This window comes from Alligator sinensis, unplaced genomic scaffold, assembly GCF_000455745.1.
Source record: "Alligator sinensis unplaced genomic scaffold, ASM45574v1 scaffold462_1, whole genome shotgun sequence".
In the NCBI taxonomy this organism is placed as follows: domain Eukaryota; kingdom Metazoa; phylum Chordata; order Crocodylia; family Alligatoridae; genus Alligator; species Alligator sinensis.
The window spans coordinates 316,204-326,105 of NW_005842741.1; the positions used below are offsets into that span (position 1 = coordinate 316,204).

Genomic DNA, 9,902 nt, shown 5'->3' on the forward strand with positions numbered 1-9,902 from the left:
GCGGTTTCACCTGTGGGAAACAAAGGCGAGAGAAGCCAGAGTGAGGAGCTGCAGGGAAGGGAAAACAATTTTCCTCCCATCCAGAGGGAACCCAGGAAAGGGGACTCCACACCAGATGGCAGTACAGCAGGCATCTGCCTTAGCTGTGAGAGACTTATGGAGACTAGGACCCTGAGGCGATAAGGGCCACCCATTAAGGCTCAAACCCAGAGGAGAGCAGGGGAATGCCATCCCACTAGAAGTAACCAAACCAAGACAGGGAAGAGACAGCGGGGTGCTTGTGACCATGAGAGCTATCCAAAGGGAGAGAGGGAAGGAGTTCCCAGAGTCACACCAAAGTCTGGGGCACTACAGGTCAGGACAGGGTGAAGGGGGAGGTAGGAGCCTTGAGAAGAGACCCATCATTACCCCGATGCATATTAAGAAGACCACCTCCCAAGCTTGGCATTCTTTCTCAAAATATTTATTTTCCATCAAGGTGTGGCAGGAGAGTACAAGAAGGACAGCAAGACCAGACACAGGGTAATGACTGCAACACCCACAGTAGCAGCATGACTTCCACAATCTCGCTTAGAGTGCCATACTTTTAAAACCATGAATGCCTCAGACTAGGCCCGAAATCTCATTCTGGAGTACTCGTCAAGTCAGATTTACAACACACATATTTAAAAACCATACAGTTGAATAAAAGAAATGTGGCTGCTTTCCTGAGCCACAGCTGGGTAACATATTGCCAGAGGAAAAGAAAAAAAACAACCCCAAAAACATGGAGATTGTGAAATATTGTCTTCAGTCTTTGACTTCAGGCTTTCTGTCCCAGCCCAAACAATATTTACTTCTCAGCAGTCAATATTTATAATTTATGATGTTTCAGCTAATATTTATATTGATTTTGATGTACTTGAAAGCAGGCTAGTTTATAACTTGACTGACCAAAGATATTTAAAACAGAATAAGATCTCTACTGTTCTGTACTGTTGTTGAGATACAGATTTGCTGGCAGTCAGTGTTTTAATTTGCAAACAGAAAAAAATACATTCATGTTTGACCAAATCTTGTATCCCTGTAGAAAAAAAACCCTCCACATTCTTATCAGAGTGTAGAACAACAAGGCACTCAAAGAGTAAAAATGAAAGAGTCAAATTAAATCAAGACTAACTGTCATTGGCTGTTCAGGTACCTGGAGCAGACACCATTTTGGTGCTTGAATTACAAATTTCAAAGCAGGTAAAATCCTTGCTAAACTTTCAAAATATTTTACATTTCCCTCTAATTATAGACTGACTCTGTAAGCAGAAATATTTCCATAATGCTATTGATAGTGGAATACTACCTTCTACTTGCACAATAGAGCTTCTTAATACTGGTTCTCATTACAAAGATGAGACCTCTGAGATGTGCCAGATGAATTTGAGTGACCTTTGCTGCCAATTCTATTTTATGATCATACTTTGGTTTCCTTGGAACTTTAAAGGAACTAACACATGCTGAACTTTCAAATGTCTGATTAGTTTAATCAGTGCAAAATCTTTATGGGATTCTACACATTTATTTTGAGAAGGAGCCAATGCAAAATTACTATATGCAATATGCTAATTATTTAAAAGTATCTGGCAAGTTTGACTGCTTGCCTTATTCATCTGCAATCAAGTCCAACAAAATAAAAAGACAGAAGGGGACAAGCAGCCAGCCAGAAAAATCATTTCCAATGGCATGCTAAAGACCTTTCTGATACACACGTTAAATTAATATAAAAATATGGAACGTGTTTGGACACACTTTTGATTTATCACATTGTTACTGTGGGGCTCACACTAATATTTGGCTTGCACCCTAACATAAGCTGAAGATTGTAGTCTTCGGTAAAAGCAACACTAAATGTTTACAGCATTTCTCTTGCTAATTTGTTTATTTAACAGAATTGTTCAATTATTTAAAAAGTCAAACTATTTTCAATCCTATTGCATTTGTTATCTCAGCCTTTGAACCTTTCTGCCAGTCTTTGTGCTTCCTGGTTTCTCCTTGTGGTCTGATAATATCAAACAGACATCAAAACTCTGCCTCTAGAAGTCTTTGTTGTTTCCTTCTAGACTGCAAAACCACAAGTATTAATTCCCTGATCTAGCTGGAATTAGGAGTTTGTCAAGCTTCTGGTAGAAGAAAGAAACAGAACCCTATATTACTCAATGGTCTACTGTAGAGTCCTAACTACCCCTTTTTTAAGCAGGTCTTCAGGCCTTTTTGGATTCAATCACCTCTTGTTAGACTCAAGGCACCCCTCACAAAATGCCAGCTCTTAGCTTTCACTCATTTTTTGTCTACAGAAAGATAATAGATCAATTTTTCTGTTATAAAGGACTTAGAAAGACCACAACAGGTTGGGATGGTTTGGTCACTATGGACTTCTATTTGAAATCTCTGGGTTTATCTTGTAAATAATGTACAAGGGTCTGCAGACCAACAATTCTAATACTGCATATTACTCTGGTTGAGAATCACTGGCTTAAGACATAAGCTGAGGAAATGGTGTGCTCTAATATGATTATAGACCTTCTCTCTGCTTGTCAGTTGAGTTCCAATATATATGAGTGAAAGTTTTTCTGTTGTTCCAAGTTCTTCCCTCCCTGTAGCGGTTGTGGTTATGATGAAGAGGTTTTCCATCTGCAGACTCCATTTTGACATTGCTCCAGTCCTTCTTTTTCCTAAGTAACTATTATTTTGTTGTTTTCTGTTTTCTTCCTATAGCACTCAACTGGTTCGCAGTCTCAATGCCTTTTCAATATGTTCCTGTAAGTACCGGCGCATGAGATAGTCAAGTAAGTGCAAACCCCCTGCTCACTGGGGATTAGGCAAGGTTTACTTCTCATGGAGTCTGGACCATAACCACATATTTAGGCAGCTCTAGATCAGTGGTTCCCAACCTTTCTTATATTGCAGACTGCCAAGCTCACTCAAATAATTTTGGTGGACCAAGTATAGAAACAGTCTAATTTACATATTTAAATTTGCAAATATGTAAGTATGTAAATTTGTAAATATTTAAATTTGTACCCCGGTGAGAGTTGAGGCACCACAGCCACGAGCACTGGAGGGACCCTCCAGGGGAGGGGCTACCCAGGCAGTGGCCCAGGGGGACCCAGCTGGGACTGCCCTGGAAGAAGGGGCTCTGCTGCCTTCCCTAGGAGCAAGCAGTGGAGCTGCCTCCCCACCTTCTGCCCTGGGTATTTTCCTGCCTACATCCCCCTACTCTCAGCTGCTGGTAAGAGTCATAATAATAATAATAATAATCATACCATTATTTTAATATTTAATGAATAATTACTGCTATTTAAATGTCCCATCAATTTTCTTGTTTTCAGATGCTTACACTACCAAATTCTAACAATTTAGGCTGGAATTTTTCATGCCCACTGCCCGCCCAGTCTGCTTTTTTTTTTTCCTTTGGCAAATTTCAGGTAAAATAGTTCAGCTGCTTCTGAGAACACAACCAGAGAAAAATAGATTGTTTTGATTAAGTCCAAAAATGGAAGACCTCTAGTACTTGCATGCCCTGGAGTGGGAATCACAATTTGGCAAGGGAGTGGATGTTGAACCAGGGCTCTGTCTTTTTCTGTCACTTGGAAAATCTGTGCAAATTTGACCAAATTATTCAGAATAAAGTTTTTTTTTGTGGGGGGGGAAGTATTGTGTGCATACTTAGGGGAGACTTGTGAGAGTTTTGCAGCTTGCTTCGTTTGTGCATCAAGCATGCTTCAGCCTGGGGTTGCGCAGGACACTCTAAGCAACCGTGCTTTCCAATTGCAATATGCCAGGTTGTGTCAGGCCTAGGCCCAGACATCGTAAGAGAAAGCAGAGGAGTAACTGCCCAGTAGTGTGCCTTGGGCAGCACTGTTCTCCTTCAGTCTGCACCTTCCCTGCAGTGGTAGTGGTGCTGCATGGTGCAGGAGGGATCAGAGGTTTGCTGCTGCAGGGAGAAGATGTTCTCCCCTTTTTTGCCACTGACATGAGCTAAGTAAGGACATTCAAAATGCCTGAGCCTGAATCAATTCAATCTTTGCAGGTTGGTCTAACTTGTGTAGATTGAACCAAGAAGCAAGTGAATAGACAGTCACTTCTGATTCTGGAAGCGTGGCCACATGCCTGCAGTGGCTCAGGCTAGAAGCTTGAGGGCTTTAGAGCAAGCCTTCCCTTCCCTTCAGCAGTGACATGGCCAGGCCCCAGAAGACTGAGTATGATTGGGGAGGGGTTTAAACCCCCACCCTGTCCTGCACAGTCCCCAGCCAGGGTGTGCCTGGACAGGGAGGAGGGCAGCAGCCCTTGCTAGGCATCCCCAGCCCCCCCGCCCCTTGCTGCTCGCTGCAGAAGCACTCGAGCTTCCCCCTTCCCTGGGTGGGCACTACTGAATGTACCTGGACTGAGAGACTTTACTATGCACAGCACTTGGAAATTTTGTTGAACACTGGACTTAGAAATTGGAGGCTGCTTGAATTTAGAGCTGTTGAAGATTGCAAAATCTGTTCCAGGGGTTTGGAGGCTCAATCACATAAACTTGTCAAACTGGTTTTGCAAGGGAGAGAGCACAGATTAAGTTAGAATTCAGGAGCTTTTCCCCTTTTTTGGATTGACTTGCTATGGCAAGCTTGGTGAGAAAAGAGCTACCCGAACTAGAAAAGTAGGTGAGATAAGAAAAACAGGCCCAGGTTTTTGGAGTAAGGATATATTCTGTGGATCAGATGCATTTGTACAATTTTGTGACCAGTGTTCCTTTCAGATTGTCTCTGGGCATAAAACCTGGACAAATAAAAGACAAAGAAATGAATTGCTCTGGAAGGGTTACTATTGACATAAAAAGCTTTGATACAATAAAAGGAACAGCTGGAACAGCTGTTAAAGACAGTGAAAGAAACAACCTTGAGCAGCAACCTGAAGTTGGCGGCGGGAGGGGGGGGTGGGGGAGCAAAGGAGGAGCAGCCAGGCAGACTCCAGCTGGAGTGCCATGCCAGTGGGAGAGGGGATGGAATGGGGGATTAACCCCCCAACTTTCCCCTCAGGCTACCAGGGAGCAGGGTTTCCCACCCCACCCCGTTCTCAGCCAGCCGGAGCAGTGATAGTGCTCCAGCTAGAGAGGAGAGGAGTGGGGCCAACCCTGCTCCACTGGAGCAGACAGCACAGCCCCACCCAGCCCAGGGCTGCAAAGCATCCTGGGATGTTGGGGGACTGTGAGCTAACTTAAACTAGGAAAGGGTCTGGGACAGAAGTTCCGTAAACCAGTTTGATGTAAATCAGTTAAACAGGTTCATCATAAACCAGTTTTGGCCATTTTGAAAGTGGTTTATACATACTGAACTTATGTTCTGTTACAGGTTTAAACTGGCTTCTGATCACTTAAACTGGTTTATGTGTAACTTCTGTCTCTAGTCATGATGTCAAGTGAGCAAAAAAACACCAGTTCTTTGCAGCAGCACAGGGAGTGACATCTCTCTCCCAACTCCTGCAGCAGTGAACCTCTGGCTGCTCCTCCACTACATGCTGCTGCAAGTTCTATTCGCTCCCTGCTGCTGGAGCAAGAAAGCTGCAGCCTATGAGAGAGGATGAGGTTTCCCACACCCCTAGGTAGAGTCTGGGGCTGATGCAACACTTGCCCACCCATCATTATGCTACTGACTAAAAGCAGGGAGTGCATCTTTCCTGTGCTCTCAGGGCACCTATACACATGATGGAGCTCTGGTCTGACATGTGCTAACTAGCATGCATTGAGGTAGACTTAATGAATCAAGTCTGCTGGCATGTGCTAATTATTGTGCTCCAGCAGCCTCCACGTCATGTGTATTCAGCATCTTATGTATCAGTGTTTCTCCATTTCAAAATGGCAGTGGGGGTGCTTTAACTGAAGCTTATTGTAACAAACTTTAGTTAAAGCGCCCCTATGGCCATTTTGAAGTGCAGGACACTGAATACACATGATGCTGTGGGCGTTTTAATTAAAGAGGGTTTTATAGCCTCTCTAATTAACTCTACCCCCCACCTCCACCCCAGAGCACGTGTATAGATGCCCTAAGTGACCAATCTGCTCGACCAGGCAGCACAGAAGAGAGATCTACCTAAACAGATGAGAAAGTGGGGGGAGGCATCAGGTGGAGTTAGATTGAGATAAGGGCCTGAAACAGTGTCACAGATCAAGCCACTTTTGAAGGACAGCTTTGCTGCAGTCTCCCTCTCCTAATGGCCCTCCTGAAGCCAGCCCTGCTATGGCTCCACAAGGGGTAAGCCTCTGTTTCAAGACCCTGGCTTCTCTTTGTCCCTGACTTCCCCAGTGACCTGTTGTACCCTTGCCTCAGAGATATGCTTCCTTTTGGTCATCCCTTAGGAAGGGAAGGTGTTTTTTCTTCAAAAAAGGGCGAGGGTGTGTTAGAGTGCTGACATCCCAAACAGCACAGGAGACTGTGCTTCAAAACAGTCAGTCTTTATTGTGCCATTGCAGTTCCCTCTGTCTTTCCTCAGACTCTGTTCTGTCCTCCCTGGGAATAAGCTTTCCACTCTTCTCTCCCAACTGCCCCCTAGGACTTTCTCTCTGTCCTCCCTGGGACTATCCATTTTCCCCCTCTTCTTTCAGAGCCTCACTCTTTCTCTGTTACAAAACTATAGTATTACCCCAAGAACTTAACACTTACCCGATAAAATTAAACAAAGTCACAGGGAGAGGGCATCCAGTTGGAATGAGTCTGTTGGAGCATTGTAATTATTGTGCTTCAGGAGCCTCCTTCATCTCATGTAACAGCGTCCCTGCACTCCAAAATGGTGATGGGGGCACTTGAACTAAAGCTTGTTCAACACTGTGGTCTCTAATTAAAGTGCTCCCCCCCACCCCTTCCTGGAGCATGTGTAAAAGTGTCCTTAGTGCTGTGTGGTGAGTGGGGTAACTGATTCTGCCTCTCAGCACATCTGGCCTGCATGTATATGTACTGAGGATGAAAAAGAGAACATAGTATTTTAAATGAAACATTTTTGAATAACCTGAATATATACTGTAAAGCGTATCATGATTTTGATTATTCCAATCTTCACTGAGATCCATCTGACAAAGACATTCAATGGAAGTACAGCTTCCTAGAGACCAGAAGGCTGATGATCTGATAGGGCTGAACAAATCCCCATTGTCTGGTAATGCTTTCACTGGACAGTGGAGTCTGGAACATCAAAGGAGTTGCTATATAGTGATTTCAGTTTACAAGGAGTTGGTTTCCTTACATTGGCTGGAAGAATGGAATAATCAAATGTGAATCTTTGAGGATGCATACTGGTGGTTGTAAAATATGACTGATCTTTCTTTTCTGGGCTGGATTACCAAGGATGGGATCCCTAATAATTTTAATAGTGCTTTTCAAAATTTGTTCCAATTAATCAAACTGATCAAAACTATCAAAAAGTCACTTTTCTGAGCCTGAATCCTTTACACTATGCAAATGTAGCTATACTTCTTCTGTTTTTAGAGATACTGGGCATGTCTAAACATGAAATTAATATATCTGAATTTTCTGCACAGAAAATTTGGGCGCATTAAGCTGCGCCCCTGTATGCACCTGAACATGTATCTGTTGGGAGCAAATTTACTCCTGATGGAAACAGTTCAGTCTAGGGCTACTCCTGCCCTGATGTGCCTCTCTGCAGCAGTCAGGGGGAGAACTGTCCCAATTGTCGGGCAGCTGCCTCCTAGCCCCATGGAGATTAGGACCCATCCTGATCTCCATGGGGTTGGGAGACAGCTGCCTGGCAGCTGGCATAGTTCTCTCAGCCCTGTGGATATTAGGACAGTTCTCCCTGCCCTCTATGGCCCCCTGCTGCCTAGTCTGACTGGGAGCAATTTGCTCCCAGTTAGCATCTACATGTGTGCTTTAGTGCATTACTTAATGCACCAATTTCTAGTTCCTCTATCTACTCACAATAGACTAATCTATTATGCAGTAATTGCTGTGCACATGTAGACAATGATGCTTTACTCCACATTAGATTAGTCTAATGCATAGTAAAGCATTTCATGTAGACACATTGACTGGGTATGTGGAGTAGCGCAGCACATTACAGCATGGTACTTCCTGGCATGGAAAGTGAGCAGTTAGAGATATGCCTCAAGATACAACGAGGGACATGAGAAGTGAGATGGGGAATAGGAGCCAGTAGGGAAGAAGAACATCAGAATGGAGTTGATGTGAGGCTGGAGAAGGGACAGATTAGATGAGGGGCTGGGACAAGAGAACTGGAATGAGGTAAGACTGGGAACCAGAAGCCAGGGGATTGAGAATGGCTGAATAGGTGGACAAAGATACTGGATGTGGGAGGAGGGGAGAAAGGTTGGTACTAGGTAAGCAAAGAAACAGGAATGATACTAGGAAGCATGAGGAGTAGAGACAAAAGGCTGCATATATGTATTCAAATAATCTGGAAGAATTCTCCTAGGTTTGTTCTCTTGGTAGAAAAACTTACCCAGAGATTCCTGACCAGACATTTGAATACTGAGCCCTTGAAGAGCCTTTGAAGAACTGAGAGCTTGCACTCCTGACACTGCACAGCCAAGGGGCCCCAGTGCACACATCTCAGAATGCTGTGGAGGCTCCTTCAGTCTGCCTGGCAACAGATGGTGGCAGTGCATAGGGCAGCCCTGATTAGCTGACTGAAGGGAGACATAGGAGACTGCCTATGTCTCCCTTGAGTGCAATGTGGGGATTGCAGAGGGAGTGTGTTCTGTTCCCTGCTTGGCTGGAGCAGCAGAGTCCAACAAGTGACACATTGTCTTTCGGGGTGGGGAGGGGGGAGAGGGGAGTGGGGAAGAAGTACCTTGGGATGCTGAAGGACTGTCACTTCTCTTAGAAGAGAATGTGTACAGACATTCACTCTCCCAGGAGAAATTCCCCTGGGGGTGATTTAACCCCAGTTACCCATAGGTTATTTTCTCCTGGAGCAGCCATTTTTGCCCTGGGAGAAAAATTCTGGAGACCTGTACAGTCGTGGTTTCTCCTGTTATAGCAGCCACTCTCCTAGGAGAAACTATTTGTACGTGGTCTAGTACCTTTAATTTCATGATCACATACTATATTTCCACAGGGCCTCTGCCTTACTTAGTGTAAAGGCTGGACCTGCTCTAGGAAATAATTAGGAGTTGTATAGAAAAGGACCCTTTCTTCATTTGTTGGAGCATGTGTAATGGATTAGAAGAGAAGCAAAATGTGTCAGTTGAGGTAATGTTTTTTATTAGACCAAGTTGTATAGTTTGGAGAGCTAGAAAATAAGCTTTCATTCTCTTTTATCAGGTCTGTGAATGAAGCAGCTACAGCCCAAGGTAAATGCAAATTAGAACAATTGCCTTATTTTAACTTAATTATGTTGATGAATCTGGCCACTATTAAGGGAAGTGTTCAAAGGCAGGAGCTTCAGGAAGATCTCGATTAAGGCAGTTGAATGAGCTGTATTCTATGCCTACCTTTGCCACACAGATCACTTCTGAGGCTGGGGAAGTCACTTAAACTAAACTTTTCATACATTATTACCACGTGTTCCTCATTTTCTGGCCTGACTTGAGAAGTGTTGAGTGCTCAGAGCTACAACAGAAATCTTTCGAGCTGTGTTTTTGAACAGATAAATAACTATGTATGCTATATAAGCTAAGTTCTTTGAAAAATCAAGTCCTTGGTGTCTAAAATTGGGTGCCTGAAATGAGTGAATACTGGTGGCTTTAATGTCTTGAGCCAGCTCCCTAGCTGTAAAATGGAAATAATTTCACTCCCCACTTCACTGGGGGGGTGAAAATGAATTACCATTTATGAAGCATTGAAATACTGTAATAATGAGCAACGTGGAAAAGCCCATAAGGAAATTAATACCTCTGTCTTCAGAACATGGTTTGAAGA

At 43.8% G+C, this 9,902-nt stretch overlaps 1 long non-coding RNA gene across 2 annotated transcripts; it reads left to right on the forward strand.

Moving 5' to 3' along the window:
- Positions 1-209: 209 nt before the first annotated feature.
- LOC102383652 lies at positions 210-9,331 on the forward strand. Of its 2 annotated transcripts, XR_003096393.1 has the most exons (4): positions 210-354; positions 479-522; positions 2,746-2,789; positions 9,306-9,331. It is a non-coding gene; the product is annotated as an uncharacterized LOC102383652 (long non-coding RNA). The 2 variants fall into 2 exon arrangements; XR_001358834.1 differs by lacking the exon at positions 9,306-9,331 and having other exon boundaries at positions 2,746-2,817.
- Positions 9,332-9,902: the final 571 nt, after the last annotated feature.